Source organism: Rattus norvegicus, chromosome X (assembly GCF_021556685.1).
Source record: "Rattus norvegicus strain SHRSP/BbbUtx chromosome X, alternate assembly SHRSP_T2T, whole genome shotgun sequence".
NCBI lineage: Eukaryota > Metazoa > Chordata > Mammalia > Rodentia > Muridae > Rattus > Rattus norvegicus.
Window position 1 is genome coordinate 114,475,601 of NC_141554.1, and position 16,708 is coordinate 114,492,308.

Below are 16,708 nucleotides of genomic sequence, written 5' to 3' on the forward strand. Positions count from 1 at the left end.
GATGCAAGTTTGAGGACCACAATGAGGAAATAAAGAAGAATGAATGCATGACTTAAAGTCGGCAAGCATGGAGAATCCAAGAAAACAGATGCTAAAGATTCAGTCTTTGCCTCTACTCTCCCCCCATACCCTGCCCTTCTTTCTTCGTGCTCTGAGAAAGGTCGTATAGTTCTTCTGACACATGTCACATCATCTGACAGAGCTAAGATTTAGGAAATCTCATGCCTTCTGTGTGTAATTCCCTCTTCTCTCTTCCATTGTCTCCTTTCAGACTCTTTTGATGAACTCTCCCTTTAAGAACCAAGTGAAGTGTTTCCCATTGTGTGCTACCTTAGAAAACCCTCCCAGGTTGAATTCATTGCGCCCATGTTCATAACTTTGAGAGGAGGTATTACTCTCATTCTAAGCTTCTATATTTCTGGATGGATAAGGACACTGGACTGACTGAGTTCTCTGCACTCACAGAACTTCAAATGAAATAAGCCACGATAAGGGTGGTTGTATGGAGAAGAGGCCCTGCTTGACTAAGATTTCCTGTAGCCAAGTACCCAGCAAAGAAAATCAGATGAATGTGTGTGAAATGGAGAAACAACACATTCAAGTTAGTCCCAGGCCAGGAATACCTTAAATACCTCCAATTAATTTCTCGTTACTGTCGTCACAGCATTTAGGAAGCTAAGTTAAAAAGACTGAAGTAAGTTCAAGGATAGCCCAGTGTACAGACTGAGACCCTCAAAAGAAAATTAATTTCAAAAAACATATACATTCAAAAACATTAATTGCTCAGGAGAGGTGATAATGAGGAAAACCATTAGTAAACACTTAACTTGAATCAAATGTCAGAATAATGCCTTGGCCCTCCTCTGGGTTGATAATTAGCATAGGTGTACACTGATCATGTCAAACTATTTATTATTATTATTATTATTATTATTATTATTATTATTATTGTAATAAACTATAATTGTTTTCCTTGTGGTAGCCCCGTTGAATGTTATCCTGGCTCCGACACCTAATTTTGTGAGAAAGCCTAACTGTGGCACACCTGGTAGATCTTTAAGCATCAACAAGCTACTGTGGCTAACATTCATACACCAGTGAAAGTTGTTTTAAAGGACAGTGGTGGTAACTTGGGAAATTAGGAAGATCAAAAGTAACATACTGAAGACAGGGGTGTAAGCATTAGAAAGAGAAGCTTTAGGGGTAGAGAAAAGGTGCCTCTTGGATGGCTATATGTCTGAAGATCTCAGATTCATTGCTAGGCCCTGAAAGATAATATGCTTTAACCTCTCTTTCATTAAAAACAAAAAAACAAAAAAACAAAAAAAAAACAAAAAAAACCCACCTCGCATCTGGTCTGCGTGCTATGGTGGAAACATGCAGGTAAGACACAACCTAAAGTGGTGTGGCTACAAGCTGAGATCTGACAGACAGCCATGTGCCTCTCCTCCCACCTTCTTCTCCTTCCAAGGTTTTTCCATTTTACAGGACGGGTTCCTGTCTCAAGTACGTTTTGTGACAAAGATATTGGATTGCATACCCCTTAACTTACAGGTCCTTGCTCTTTCAACCCCCAGGAATGGACCGCAATGAACGCAATTCCTTGTGGTGAACTGGCCCTCATTTATAACAAGGCGAACTAAGCTGCTGTTATTCATAAGGAGCTTGTGCATTACAAACTTCATGGTGACGCATCATCACCAATGTACCACCAGTGTCATGGTGGAACTTTTAAGAGGTGAATGGGTCTTCAGGAGGGATTGATGGGTTTTGGAGTTACTTAGTGTTCCCATAGGGATGGATGAGTTCTTGAGAAAGTGAATATATTCTTATAAAGTGAGTCTGGTACCTCTTCCTAGTGTTTTATGCCATGCGATCTCTTATCTGTGCCCCCTCATTCAATGTCACCTGAAATATTACAGTGTAGGCCGAAGCCCATAGCCCACGCAGCTGCCACATCTTGAATTTCCTGATTCCAAAGCTGTGAGCTTAATAAACATCTCTCTTTGCAAAGGACTCAACCTCAAATATGTTGTCATAGCAACCCAAGGTGGACTACCAAGACAAACAATTGGTTCTTTTAACCCAAATACACCAATCTGATGAGTTCTGCTCCATAACCTGTATATTTAAATTAAAAATCAGCACCCCAAATAATAAAGGCTAACATTTACTGAGTTTTGAGTATGTGAGAAACAGTTAGCTATATCCTTTGCATGTAGTATCTTATTTTAATAGCAACTTAATTTAAAGACTTCATTTGAGCTTAGAGGCACCTGCTGTCATAATCAATTATAGATGGGGAGAGAGTACTGAGAGGACACCTTGCCTGAGGGTGCACCATGGTAGACTGAGGATTTACACCCCCGTTGATTAAGCACTGCGAAGGAAGGCTTACAGATATCCCCTAATCTATAAAATAATTGAGATCACCTCATTATACTTTCTCTCACACTCAAATTGAGTTTTATCGACTCATTTGTGGTTTAAGACTTCTTTAGTTTCCCCCACCCCCCTATGAAAGAATAGATTAGACCAAGAGGTATAGAAACAAAGCAAATTGGAAAAAGAAAATCACCATCGAAATGAAAGAAATCTGTGGTTTATGTTTAATCCTCTCCCTGAAACAACCTGACTTGAAGCACAGTGCTTCGGGAAGAAGTGGGGGTCACTAGTACCTCTACACTATATAGCAAGCCTACGTAGGTGTTCAGGGATGTCTTGGGAGAATATCTCTCACTGTTTCCGTTTCTTCATCTGCAAAATGTGGTTAAGTGGAATGCAATTCTTTGAAGAGAGCTAGCTAAATAAGTTATCATGCTCGGCACACAGCAGTCTTTTCATTACCCTGGTTCCTCTTTGCTGCTTGCCAAGTGGGCCATGCTGCCAGTCACAAGGCCAGGCCTCTGGATCCAGCTCTGCTAGTGACTCAGTACCATTCAACTGTCACCAAATTGCTTCCCTCTCCCCCCTAAACTGGACTTTGGGATCTTAAATAATCTTTTTTTCTCTGACATCCTGACTTCTCTGCTTCTTCCAGACACTGATTCCCAAGCATACCACAGTTAAAGTGCTTGATAAACCAGTCAACAACACTACCCACCCCCCACCCCCCACCCCCCATCCCCCACCCCCTACCCCCGTGAAAGGCCTTTTTCCTCAAAGAAAGCTTCTTCCTCATGTCACACACCCAACCTTTATCTACTGAGTGCAAACTGGCAGATCCAGTTTTTTAAATTTTGATTTATAATCCTTGATAGAAACCCTAATATGTGAAGCCTACTTTCTCTTTCAGTGTGAGTTATACTATGGCGACAGCCTGGATTTCTAAAGCTATCACTTACCATATTGCTCCTACACATCTGTTTAGAACCTGAGCACCTAGCACTGTGCCTGGGACATAGAAAATGCTCAATAAATACTTGTTGAGCAATTGGCAAAGAGGATTAAACAGCAGCCATGAGATGTTTTTACATTACTGTGTTCTTGAAACAGCTCTATTTTAGAACTTGGTAAATAGCTACCTTTGCAAAATAATCCAAAAACTTGCCCCCTTGTTTTTTTCTCATTTCTCTCTGGCTTCTCCATTAATAGAGAGAAAAGCAACTCTAGAGAAAACTGTCTTTAAATAATCTGCATGGATATGTAAAAGAATTAGAGGGGTTGGGGATTTAGCTCAGTGGTAGAGCGCTTGCCTAGGAAGCACAAGGCCCTGGGTTCGGTCCCCAGCTCCGAAAAAAAAGAACCAAAAAAAAAAAAAAAAGAATTAGAACATTTGATGGCTTCTCCTACCCTTCTCAAGTGAACAGTGTTTGAAAAAGTGGTGGAGGCATGTTCATGCCAACATTATTAGTATTAATTTGTAATACATTGCAGGTACGTGAAGAGCATTCACATTTTAAACAGGGAAATTCGAGCCTGTGGATCAAAGCCATTGGCTGTCCTCTCTGGTATAAGCCTGGCATTGTAATGATGTAATCCAGGTCAGTCTTCCTAATGCCTGCCCCATCTCAAGTTCTAAAACATTTGGTTTTCTTGAAGCATTTTTCAAAGTTTACATGCACATATAACATAGGCCCTTCCTCTAGCCATGGGTCAGAAAGTGTCCCTTGCCCATTGCTGCAGCCCTTTTCCTTCATGAACTGCAAAGTTAATGCTCTACCAAGCTGAAGATCTGCCCTCACATTCTTTCTGTATGTCATGCATTAAGCATGGCTGCTATTAATGCTAGGTCTCCCTGAAGAAGCAGAACTTTCTATGTTGTTTTAGTATTGCATTTTGTTTCCCCAACTCAAGATTTACAGAAGGAAATCTTACTCTTTAAAGGGGGGAATGCATAGAGGAACTAAAGGAGGGATGGAGATGGGGAAGTGAAAATAAGAAGAGGGAGGAATGAGGAAGTAAGAATGCCTTCACATGTTGATTTTGATTTAAAGACAAAGTATAAAATTCTTATATAAATGACCTCTGTTCCTCGCTTACAAAACAAGCCTGCTGTAGGGTTCCCTGGGGTTAATAGGAAGCCTAGACACAACCAAAAGGAAATCTGAAGTTAAGTAATTTTGGAACTAGAACACTACTGACCCAAAGTTCTGTGATTATTGTGTAAGTAACTCAGGTATGAAGATCTACACAAGGGTTCTGCTTCCACAGACAATGCTCAGGGCATGGGTAGCTTCCCCAACCTCTGGGCAGCCTGGCTTCGCAAGGACAGACACTGTTCTCTAAACATACACAAAGAAAAGCTAAGACGGATAGAACTGAGGGAAATGACTCCTTATCTTAGCTCGTCAAGCTGGGGACTTCTCTGGAAGATTGATCTGCGCAGTTACAGCCTGAATTAAGTTAACAGCTTGGCTAAGACAATGTCAGGAAGAAATAAAAGAGCCATGGGAGAAAGTAAATGAAAGCTTGGAGGAGAGTTTTTAAATCCAAATCTTGATTTAAACGTGTCTTGAACTAACCAGCTCCTCCTCTTACCCTCCCTCTCTCTTTCCTTCCCTCCCTCCCTCTCTCCCTCTCTCCTTTCTTCCTCCCTCCCTTTGCTTCCTTTCCTTTCTTCTTTTCACCACATATTGCAATAAATGTAACATATCTCAGGTAGTGTCTGAGCTCACAAGTGGACCGATTTTCTTTCCCCCATTACAAGCTTTCCCATAGACAAGAGTTATCAGCTACTTACCATGTAAATCACCATTCAATCATCTCCAGTGGACAGCCTGAACATGCAGATCTCAGGCACAGCTACTCCAATGCACCCATCTTTTGGGCTGTCATAATCCCACCAAGGACTCCAGTCTGTTGACAAATTCCATTGAAAGAGTAAATAATTGTGAGGCATTGTAAACCTTTAGAAAATCACTTGCGGTATCCCCTCACCAAGACCTGGATTAGGATTTAGAGTGACACTTGTAATCCTTTAAATTGATCCCACCTGTAGCCGAGTTAGAGCTGACCTAAATGCATTGACCCAGAGATTAACAATTTGAATCCTCTAGACATGTGCATCCTCCACAGACTACTGCCTTCTACCTTTCTAGCTAGGCTCACATAGCTTTGCAGTTTGCCTGTGTGTTCCTCCTCCCATCCCCCGTCTGTCTAATAACTACAAAGCCCCCTTTCTCCAGGAGAGCTCTAAATGCCAGAACATTTATCAGCTGTGATGCTGGTCTGAGATATGAGTGATGATCCAGGCTGAGTCCTGAAAATTTCAAAGGAGATGAAATTCCTCTCCCTCTTATAGCCCTCCCCCTTAAGGACCAGCACTTCCTTTCCCTGCAAGAAAGGCTTTCTAACTTTCCTGCACTCCGGCCCTCCCCCCCTCCCCCCCCACTTAGACTTTAGATCTGTGCTTTTCCCTGTCATCCCCCTCACCTTTCCCCAGATGCCTGCCACCATTCATTCAGGACTCTATTCTGCCATCCAGACTTTAAGAGTTGAGATATCAAGGAATAAAAATGACTTGTATTAAGTAAAGTTTACTACATGACAACCATTTTACAATAGCTTAATTCTGTTATAATTCACCTATCATATTTACTTCCCTGACACACATTAGAGGTTTTAAATATATCCACGAGATTGTACAATGATTACCATTCTTTCATCCCAGGACAATGTTCACTTTCTCTACAAGACTTGAGTAAAAGCAACTCAATCCCCTTTCTTCCCATGCCTAGGGAATTACTGATCTGCTTTCACTTTCTGTGGATTGCCTATCCTGTAGATTACATAGAAATAGAAGCATGCAGTATGTGGCCTTTTGAAACCACCTTGTTTCACTTAGCATTATAGTTCCAAGATTTATGCTTGTTCTATCATTCAGGAGTATTCCATTCCTTTTAACGATCAAATAATATTCCACTCACTTGGACATACCATATTTTGTTTACACTCTTTTGGACATACAACCATATGTTTCTTCGCACCCTCTTGGATGCACCGCATTTTGTTTGTTTACACCCTGTTAGACATACCACACATTTTACACCCACTTAGACATAACACATTTAGTTTACACCCTCCAGGACATACCACCTTTTACTTACCTTGGACATGCTACATTTACCATCAGATGATTGATATTTTGGTTGTTCCCACTCTTCAGTCATTATGAAATGTTCTATTTTATGTGAAATGGTTTTCTCTGGGGATCATGTGCTTTGGGCATAAATGTGGAGGTGTGTGTGCATATATTCAGAGACAAGAAGGTGTCTTCCCCAATCACTATCCACCTTGTTTTTTAATATGGGGTTTCTCACTAAAGCAGTCTTTGGCTAGAGTGGTAACCAGCAAGCCCAAGGGAGTCTCTTGTCCCCGTCTCAACATCACTGGGATTTCAGGAGCAAGCCACAGTGCTCCTCTTTTTTATGGGTGCATTAGGAGATAAACTCAGGTGTCCTTGCTTGCACAGCAAACATTTTATAAACTGACCCATCTCTGAAACTCGAATTTCATATACAAATTTTAGATGGGCAGAGACGTGGTACCTCACACCTTTCATTTCAGCTCTCAGGAGGTAGAGGCAGGTGGATCTCTGAATTTGAGGCCAGCCTGGTCTATAAAGTGAACCTCAGGACAGCTAAGGTCACACGGAGAGACCCTGTCTCTGAAAACAAAACAAAAGACCAAGTGGAAGTAGTATTTTCTTTTCTCTTGGGTATACACAGAGAGAAGTCCTAGGCACAGTCGCCTTGCATGTCTGCAGAGGGAGACCATTCTTTCCTTCACTCTAGATAAATTCAGGTGATTGAACTCTAGGCTTCTAGGGTTGCTTGGGGAGTCCCTTTATCTACTGAGACATCTAGCTGACTCCTATCGTCCTTTGTAATCATAACTACAAACAAAAGAAACTACAGTCTCTTTCCATTCAATGGTGTTTTTTCTACTAAACACTACTGAGAACTTCAAAGACATTTATCATGAAAAAGTAGCACAGGCTTTATATGACATTAGCCCACAACCCTCATATTCCTTTCATGACTGGGACGCAGGCTAGAGCGTGGGCTATAAAAATAGATTCCTATTGGCAAGCCCCTGATTAATCATTCAGAATGAAGCCTTCGATATGTTCTCTCATCAAGTCAGGAAATGGTGGGTTAACCTGGGAAAAATGTTGGGGAAAAATAAGTATGAATGAAGAGGAAAGCTACTAGACAAGATGTTAGACACCGCACATGTCCACAACCCCCTCTATTTCCAATGAGGGTATTTATTGGCAATTTTCAACCTTTAAAAATTGTTTCATGTGGCCCATACCACCGAAATTTTTTTCTTAAAATAGTTTTGAACAATCATTTAATATTTTTATGTGTATGGAAGTTTTGTCTACATGGTGTACAACATGTATGCAATACCCATGGAGGCCAGAAGAGGGTATCAGATTCCCTGAGGCTGGAGTTCAGATGGTCATGAGATGGCATGTGGGTGCTAGCAGTTGAACCCAGGTCCACCGGAAGAGCAGTCAGTGCTCTTAACTGCTGAGCCACATCACTGACATTTCTTTAGTACAATTAGTAGCAATAGCAAAGTTCTTTTTGCATTTGTCACATTTTTCATACTTATTGTGCTCCACAGGGTGTACATTAGCTCTTAAAAGAAAATGATAGTCTCAGCCTAGTGTGGTGGCACTTGGGAGGAAGAAGCAGATGGATCTGAGTTTGAGGCCAGCCTGGTCTACAGAATGGATTCCAGGAAAGCCAGGGCTACATAGAGAAACAAAGCAAATGAAAAAGAAAGAAAGAAAGAAAGAAAGAAAGAAAGAAAGAAAGAAAGAAAGAAAGAAAGAAAGAAAGAAAGAGAGAGAGAAAGAAAGAAGAAAGGAAGGAAGAAAGAAAGAAAAAGAAAGAAAGAAAGAAAGAAAGAAAGAAAGAAAGAGAAGGAAGGAAGGAAGGAAGAAAGAAAAAGAAAGAAAGAAAGAAAGAAAGAAAGAAAGAAAGAAAGAAAGAAAGAAAGAAAGGAAGGAAGGAAGGAAGGAAAAGAAAAGACGATACTGGGGTTAGGAACAATATCATAATTACCAGTTACTGTGCACATCCTCACAAGTGGCACTGCAAATGTATTATTTCATTGATCTTTCAGAGCAACTCTAAGGCACAGGGACAATTCCTAACCTCACTTTACATATGGAGAAACTGAGTGATCCTATACAGGTTATGTAGCTTGAATAATATTACATGGTTAGTAAATGGTGGGGTCCTATAGGAAGTGTGGTTTGAGAATCTGTAACCTTGGGATGTGGGATTTCTGGAGGGGAAAGGGGATAACATTTGAAATGTAAATAAAGAAAATATCCAATAAAAATAAGAGAGAGAATCTGGAACTTTCTAAGTTCACTATATTTCTTCAGGCTTTATGGTGCGGGGGATGGAAAGTAACTTTCATGAATATATTATTTTGTGAACATATGTATTTATCTGTGACATCAGTAATGGTTTGTTTTTCTGTACTTGTATAGGTGGAATATTGTTCATGCTATCTTATTTAGTCCAGAATACATGGCCAGAACAGATTTCAGTGCTGACCTCTAGTGGTCAGCTTTGCAATTGAAATTAAAACTAAGGCTGCAATGACAGCAGGGAGCCACACGATGTCACTATTACATCATCATGACTACAAAATTCCTCTAACTTGATGCTGACAATATTTTGTGATGGAGAACAGTACAAAATAATTAAAATATGTCGTTTCTATTAGATGTCTTATTTGTGTGCACATTTACATTTTTTGAGAAAAGGTCACGCTTTACAGACTGGCCCAAACTTGAGGCAATCCTTGTTCCTCTGCCTCCCAAGATCTGTGATTAGAGGCACCACACTGAGTTTATATTTTATACCAGGATGGTTTGGAACGCACAGACCCGCCTAATTCTGCTCCCTAATTGCTGGGATTAAAGATATGCACCATTATGCCCAGTGCAGTTCATTTTTATCATGATATTATGACATATATGTTCTCATAACAAACACAGGCTATGGTGTCAAACTGAACCGCTCTTCAAATACCATCCCCACCTTTCCTAAATTTCAGAACTGGAATCAGATGTGTAAATTCCTTACATCCTGGGTTTGCCTGTGTGGATTAAAGATGATGATTCCAGTATGCAGCAGGAGCTCCAATAATACTGTTTTGTACCAACCTATTCCCCTCTCCCTTCGCCTCTCCCGCTCAGTTCCCTCGCTGACTCTTCCACCTATGACCAGTTTCTTTTTCTAAGAGTGATTCAAACACTCTTACTTAAGCCTTCCTTCTTGTTTAACTTCTTTGGGACTGTGGAATATATATCATGGGGACTCCCAGGAGTCAATGCAGGTGACTTTAGCCAAGATGCCTGATATGTTTTGGAATACAGCAGCAGAATGCAGTGGGAGAGGGTGCCTTAGCTGACCCATGCTGAGGCACCACTCACAGCGGTACCAGTCACATGATGGGTTTAGAATAAAATGAAGTTTATTTGGGGCCTGGGAAGGGGATGAGAAAGGAGTGGAGGCAGAGAAAGAAAGGGAACGGAGAAGGACAGAAAAAGAGGAGAAATAAGGGAAGAAGGGAAGAAGTGGGGTGATGTGGGGGAAGGGAGGGAGGGCCGGAGGGAGGGAGGGCCAAGTTTTTTTTTTTATTAACTTGAGTATTTCTTATTTACATTTCGAATGTTATTCCCTTTCCCGGTTTCCCTGCAAGCATCCCCCTAATCCCTCCCCCTCCCCTTTTTTATGGGTGTTCCTCTCCCCATCCTCCCCCTATTGCCGCCCTCCCCCCCAACAATCTAGTTCACTGGGGGTTCAGTCTTAGCAGGACCCAGGGCTTCCCCTTCCACTGGTGCTCTTACTAGGATATTCATTGCTACCTATGAGGTCAGAGTCCAGGGTCAGTCCATGTATAGTCTTTAGGTAGTGGCTTAGTCCCTGGAAGCTCTGGTTGCTTGGCATTGTTGTTCATATGGGGTCTCAAGCCCCTTCAAGCTCTTCCAGTTCTTTCTCTGATTCCTTCAACTGAGGTCCTGTTCTCAGTTCAGTGGTTTGCTGCTGGCATTCGCATATGTATTTGCTGTATTCTAGGTGTGTCTCTCAGGAAAGATCTACATCTGGCTCCTGTCGGTCTGCACTTCTTTGCTTCATCCATCTTGTCTAATTGGGTGGCTGTATATGTATGGGCCACATGTGGGGCAGGCTCTGAATGGGTGTTCCTTCTGTCTCTGTTTTAATCTTTGCCTCTCTATTCCCTGCCAAGGGTATTCTTGTTCCCCTTTTAAAGAAGGAGTGAAGCATTCACATTTTGATCATCCGTCTTGAGTTTCATGTGTTCTGTGCATCTAGGGTAATTCAAGCATTTGGGCTAATAGCCACTTATCAATGAGTGCATGCCATGTGTGTTTTTCTGTGATTGGGTTAGCTCACTCAGGATGATATTTTCCAGTTCCATCCATTTGCCTATGAATTTGATAAAGTCATTGTTTTTGATAGCTGAGTAATATTCCATTGTGTAGATGTACCACATTTTCTGTATCCATTCCTCTGTTGAAGGGCATCTGGGTTCTTTCCAGCTTCTGGCTATTATAAATAAGGCTGCTATGAGCATAGTGGACCACGTGTCTTTTTTATATGTTGGAACATCTTTTGGGTATATGCCCAAGAGAGGTATAGCTGGATCCTCAGGCAGTTCAATGTCCAATTTTCTGAGGAACCTCCAGACTCATTTCCAGAGTAGTTGTAACAGCTTGCAATCCCACCAACAATAGAGGATTGTTCCTTATAGGAAGAACAATATCAACCAACCAGACTACCCAGAGCTCCCAGGGACTAAACTAAAACCAAAGAGTACACATGGCACCAGTCACATATGTAGCAGAGGTTTGCCTTATCCTAGCATCAATGGGAAGAGAGGCCCTTGGTCCTGTGAAGGCTTGATTCCCCAGTGTACAGGAATGCTACTCTGGTGGGGCAGGACCCTCATAGAAGCAGGGAGAGGGGGAGGGGAGAGGGGGGAACAGGGAAAGGGGATAACATTTGAAATGTAAATACATAAAATATCTAATAAAATGTATTTTTCTCCAAATTGGAGGAAATCAAATTTTCATTTGCAAATGGTTATCAATACAAGCTTGTTTCTGCGTTAGGGATGGGAGCATGTGACCTCTTTTTTTAGCTCTAGGAACCTATCTGCCACAGACCCATGCATGTACTATGCATGCTCCATCATTCTCTATGAATTCATATGTGGATTGATCATATTGATTTAAAGGACTTTGCTTTCCTCATGTTTTCCATCCCTCTGACTCTTAGACTCTTTCTGCATTCTCTTTTGAGCAGTTCTCTGGGTACTGCAGAAACGGATTTCATGGAGCCATCCTATTTTAAGAGGTCTCTTGCTTCCTGTATCATGTCCTGCTGTGGGACTCTGTATTTGTTCCCATCTGATTTAGGAAGCCTCTCTGATGATGACTGAGCAACAGGCTAGCAGGATATTATTAGGAGTCATTTTAAGTTACTTTTAAAAACAGTAGTATTTGGTTTTATCCTAGGACCTGAGATATCTAGACTTAGATTCTTTTATTTTACACTGTTTTTTTCTTTTAAGATTTTAATGAGTGAGTACACTGTAACTGTCTTCAGACACACCAGAAGGGCATCAGATCTCATTACAGGTGGTTGTGAGCCATCATGTGGTTGCTGGGGATTGAACTCAGGACCTCTGGAAGAGCAGCCAGTGCTCTTAACCACTGAGCCATCTCTCCAGCCCTAGACTTAGATTCTTGATCATCCAAGCAGTTTTGAATATGAGTTTTATCGTGTGCAGTGGGCCTTAAGCTAAATCAGACATTGGTCAGTTACTCCCACAAGCTTTGCACCACCATCGCACTAGCACATCTTTCAGGCAGGACACCATTTTATATCAAGAGGGTTGTGGATGGGTTCGTGTTTATATTAACCCTTTGGTAACATGAATACTTTCCTGTACCAAAAATGCTACCATATAGGAGTGAAGGTTCTATGTAGGCAGAAACTCTACTTCTTCAGATTTAATGTTTTGTATAGGTATTGTGTTCAGCAATGGAGCCTTCCTGTCAGTTTTTCCATTGCAATCTATGGTCTTGTCCACATCATGGGATATTTGTGAATTCCCATAGGCTCTTTGGTCTAACAACTCGAATAGAAAGTTCAATAAAGTGCTGAGGAAAAGATATATTCTTCTGTTTTGGGTGAAATTCTCAGTAAATATCTCTTAGGTCTATTTGGCTTATGTCTTTTAGGTCCAGCATTTCTCCGTTTAGTTTTTTTTCTTGGTGATCTGTTAATTGGAGAGAACGGTGTATTGTGTGTAAGGGGCAATACATGATTTAAGTTGTAGTAGTGTTTCATTTGCAAACTTGGATGCCCTTATGTTTGAAGCATACACGTTAGGAATTGAAATGCCATCCTGGAGGATTTTTCCTGTAATGAGTATGGAGTGGCTTTTCCTAGTTCTTCTGAATAGTTTTGGTTTGAAGTCTATTTTGTCAGATATTAAAATGGTTATACCAACTTGTTTTTAGGTCCATTTGCCTGGACTATCTTTTCTATCCTTTTTAACTTGAGATGTTATCTATTCTTGATATTAAAGTGTGTTCCTTGGGTACAGGAATCCATTCTATTAGTCTGTGTCTTTTTTATTGGAAAGTTGAAACCATTGGTTTTGAGAGGTAACAATAAGCCATGTTTGTTAGTTCCTGTTATTTTGTTGTTTTGGTGGTGATGGTGGTGGTGGTGGTGGCGGTGGTGGTAGTGGTGTGTGTGTGTGTGTGTGTGTGTGTGTGTGTGTGTGTGTGTGTGTGTAGTTCTCTTTCTTGATTTTGCTTTTCTGAGATTATTTATTCCTTCTTTTTTTGTTTGTTTTTTTTTCTTTTTTTATTAACTTGAGTATTTCTTATATACATTTCGAGTGTTATTCCCTTTCCCGGTTTCCGGGCAAACATCCCCCTCCCCCCTCCCCTTCCTTATGGGTGTTCCCCTCCCAACCCTCCCCCCATTGCCGCCCTCCCCCCATAGACTAGTTCACTGGGGGTTCAGTCTTAGCAGGACCCAGGGCTTCCCCTTCCACTGGTGCTCTTACTAGGATATTCATTGCTACCTATGGGGTCAGAGTCCAGGGTCAGTCCATGTATAGTCTTTAGGTAGTGGCTTAGTCCCTGGAAGCTCTGGTTGCTTGGCATTGTTGTACTTTTGGGGTCTCGAGCCCCTTCAAGCTCTTCCAGTTCTTTCTCTGATTCCTTCAATAGGGGACCTATTCTCAGTTCAGTGGTTTGCTGCTGGCATTCGCCTCTGTATTTGCTGTATTCTGGCTGTGTCTCTCAGGAGCGATCTACATCCGGCTCCTGTCGGTCTGCACTTCTTTGCTTCATCCATCTTGTCTAATTGGGTGGCTGTATATGTATGGGCCACATGTGGGGCAGGCTCTGAATGGGTGTTCCTTCAGTCTCTGTTTTAATCTTTGCCTCTCCCTTCCCTGCCAAGGGTATTCTTTTTCCTCATTTAAAGAAGGAGTGAAGCATTCACATTTTGATCATCCGTCTTGAGTTTCGTTTGTTCTAGGGATCTAGGGTAATTCAAGCATTTGGGCTAATAGCCACTTATCAATGAGTGCATGCCATGTATGTCTTTCTGTGATTGGGTTAGCTCACTCAGGATGATATTTTCCAGTTCCAACCATTTGCCTACGAATTTCATAAACTCGTTGTTTTTGATAGCTGAGTAATATTCCATTGTGTAGATGTACCACATTTTTCTGTATCCATTCCTCTGTTGAAGGGCATCTGGGTTCTTTCCATTTTCTGGCTATTATAAATAAGGCTGCGATGAACATAGTGGAGCACGTGTCTCTTTTATATGTTGAGGCATCTTTTGGGTATATGCCCAAGAGAGGTATAGCTGGATCCTCAGGCAGTTCAATGTCCAATTTTCTGAGGAACCTCCAGACTGATTTCCAGAATGGTTTTACCAGTCTGCAATCCCACCAACAATGGAGGAGTGTTCCTCTTTCTCCACATCCTCGCCAGCATCTGCTGTCACCTGAGTTTTTGATCTTAGCCATTCTCACTGGTGTGAGGTGAAATCTCAGGGTTGTTTTGATTTGCATTTCCCTTATGACTAAAGATGTTGAACATTTCTTTAGGTGTTTCTCAGCCATTCGGCATTCCTCAGCTGTGAATTCTTTGTTTAGCTCTGAACCCCATTTTTTAATAGGGTTATTTGTTTCCCTGCGCTCTAACTTCTTGAGTTCTTTGTATATTTTGGATATAAGGCCTCTATCTGTTGTAGGATTGGTAAAGATCTTTTCCCAATCTGTTGGTTGCCGTTTTGTCCTAACCACAGTGTCCTTTGCCTTACAGAAGCTTTGCAGTTTTATGAGATCCCATTTGTCGATTCTTGATCTTAGAGCATAAGCCATTGGTGTTTTGTTCAGGAATTTTTTTCCAGTGCCCATGTGTTCCAGATGCTTCCCTAGTTTTTCTTCTATTAGTTTGAGTGTGTCTGGTTTGATGTGGAGGTCCTTGATCCACTTGGACTTAAGCTTTGTACAGGGTGATAAGCATGGATCGATCTGCATTCTTCTACACGTTGCCCTCCAGTTGAACCAGCACCATTTGCTGAAAATGCTATCTTTTTTCCATTGGATGGTTTTGGCTCCTTTGTCAAAAATCAAGTGACCATAGGTGTGTGGGTTCATTTCTGGGTCTTCAATTCTATTCCATTGGTCTATCTGTCTGTCTCTGTACCAATACCATGCAGTTTTTATCACTATTGCTCTGTAATACTGCTTGAGTTCAGGGATAGTGATTCCCCCTGAAGTCCTTTTATTGTTGAGGATAGCTTTAGCTATCCTGGGTTTTTTGTTATTCCAGATGAATTTGCAAATTGTTCTGTCTAACTCTTTGAAGAATTGGATTGGTATTTTGATGGGGATTGCATTGAATCTGTAGATTGCTTTTGGTAAAATGGCCATTTTTACTATATTAATCCTGCCAATCCATGAGCATGGGAGATCTTTCCATCTTCTGAGGTCTTCTTCAATTTCTTTCCTCAGTGTCTTGAAGTTCTTATTGTACAGATCTTTTACTTGCCTGGTTAAAGTCACACCGAGGTACTTTATATTATTTGGGTCTATTATGAAGGGTGTCGTTTCCCTAATTTCTTTCTCGGCTTGTTTCTCTTTTGTATATAGGAAGGCAACTGATTTATTTGAGTTAATTTTATACCCAGCCACTTTGCTGAAGTTGTTTATCAGCTTTAGTAGTTCTCTGGTGGAACTTTTGGGATCACTTAAATATACTATCATGTCATCTGCAAATAGTGATATTTTGACCTCTTCTTTTCCGATCTGTATCCCTTTGATCTCCTTTTGTTGTCTGATTGCTCTGGCTAGAACTTCAAGAACTATATTGAATAAGTAGGGAGAGAGTGGGCAGCCTTGTCTAGTCCCTGATTTTAGTGGGATTGCTTCAAGTTTCTCTCCATTTAGTTTAATGTTAGCAACTGGTTTGCTGTATATGGCTTTTACTATGTTCAGGTATGGGCCTTGAATTCCTATTCTTTCCAGGACTTTTATCATGAAGGGGTGTTGAATTTTGTCAAATGCTTTCTCAGCATCTAATGAAATGATCATGTGGTTCTGTTCTTTCAGTTTGTTCATATAATGGATCACGTTGATGGTTTTCCGTATATTAAACCATCCCTGCATGCCTGGGATGAAGCCTACTTGATCGTGGTGGATGATTGTTTTGATGTGCTCTTGAATTCGGTTTGCCAGAATTTTATTGAGTATTTTTGCGTCGATATTCATAAGGGAAATTGGTCTGAAGTTCTCTTTCTTTGTTGTGTCTTTGTGTGATTTAGGTATAAGAGTAATTGTGGCTTCGTAGAAGGAATTCGGTAGGGCTCCATCTGTATCAATTTTGTGGAATAGTTTGGATAATATTGGTATGAGGTCTTCTATGAAAGTTTGATAGAATTCTGCACTAAACCCGTCTGGACCTGGGCTCTTTTTGGTTGGGAGACCTTTAATGACTGCTTCTATTTCCTTAGGAGTTATGGGGTTGTTTACCTGGTTTATCTGTTCCTGATTAACTTCGATACCTGGTATCTGTCTAGGAAATTGTCCATTTCCTGAAGATTTTCAAATTTTGTTGAATATAGATTTTTATAGTAAGATCTGATGATTTTTTGAATTTCCTCTGAAT

At 41.0% G+C, this 16,708-nt stretch overlaps 1 protein-coding gene across 1 annotated transcript in view; it reads right to left on the bottom strand.

The window, feature by feature from the left end:
- The window catches only part of Gucy2f (guanylate cyclase 2F), a 97,823-nt gene extending 92,470 nt beyond the window's left edge, over positions 1-5,353 (bottom strand). The window contains 1 exon segment of the mRNA NM_053831.2: positions 5,183-5,353. The gene's annotated coding sequence lies outside the window, so the exon portion shown is untranslated.
- Between the last annotated feature and the right edge of the window lie 11,355 nt (positions 5,354-16,708).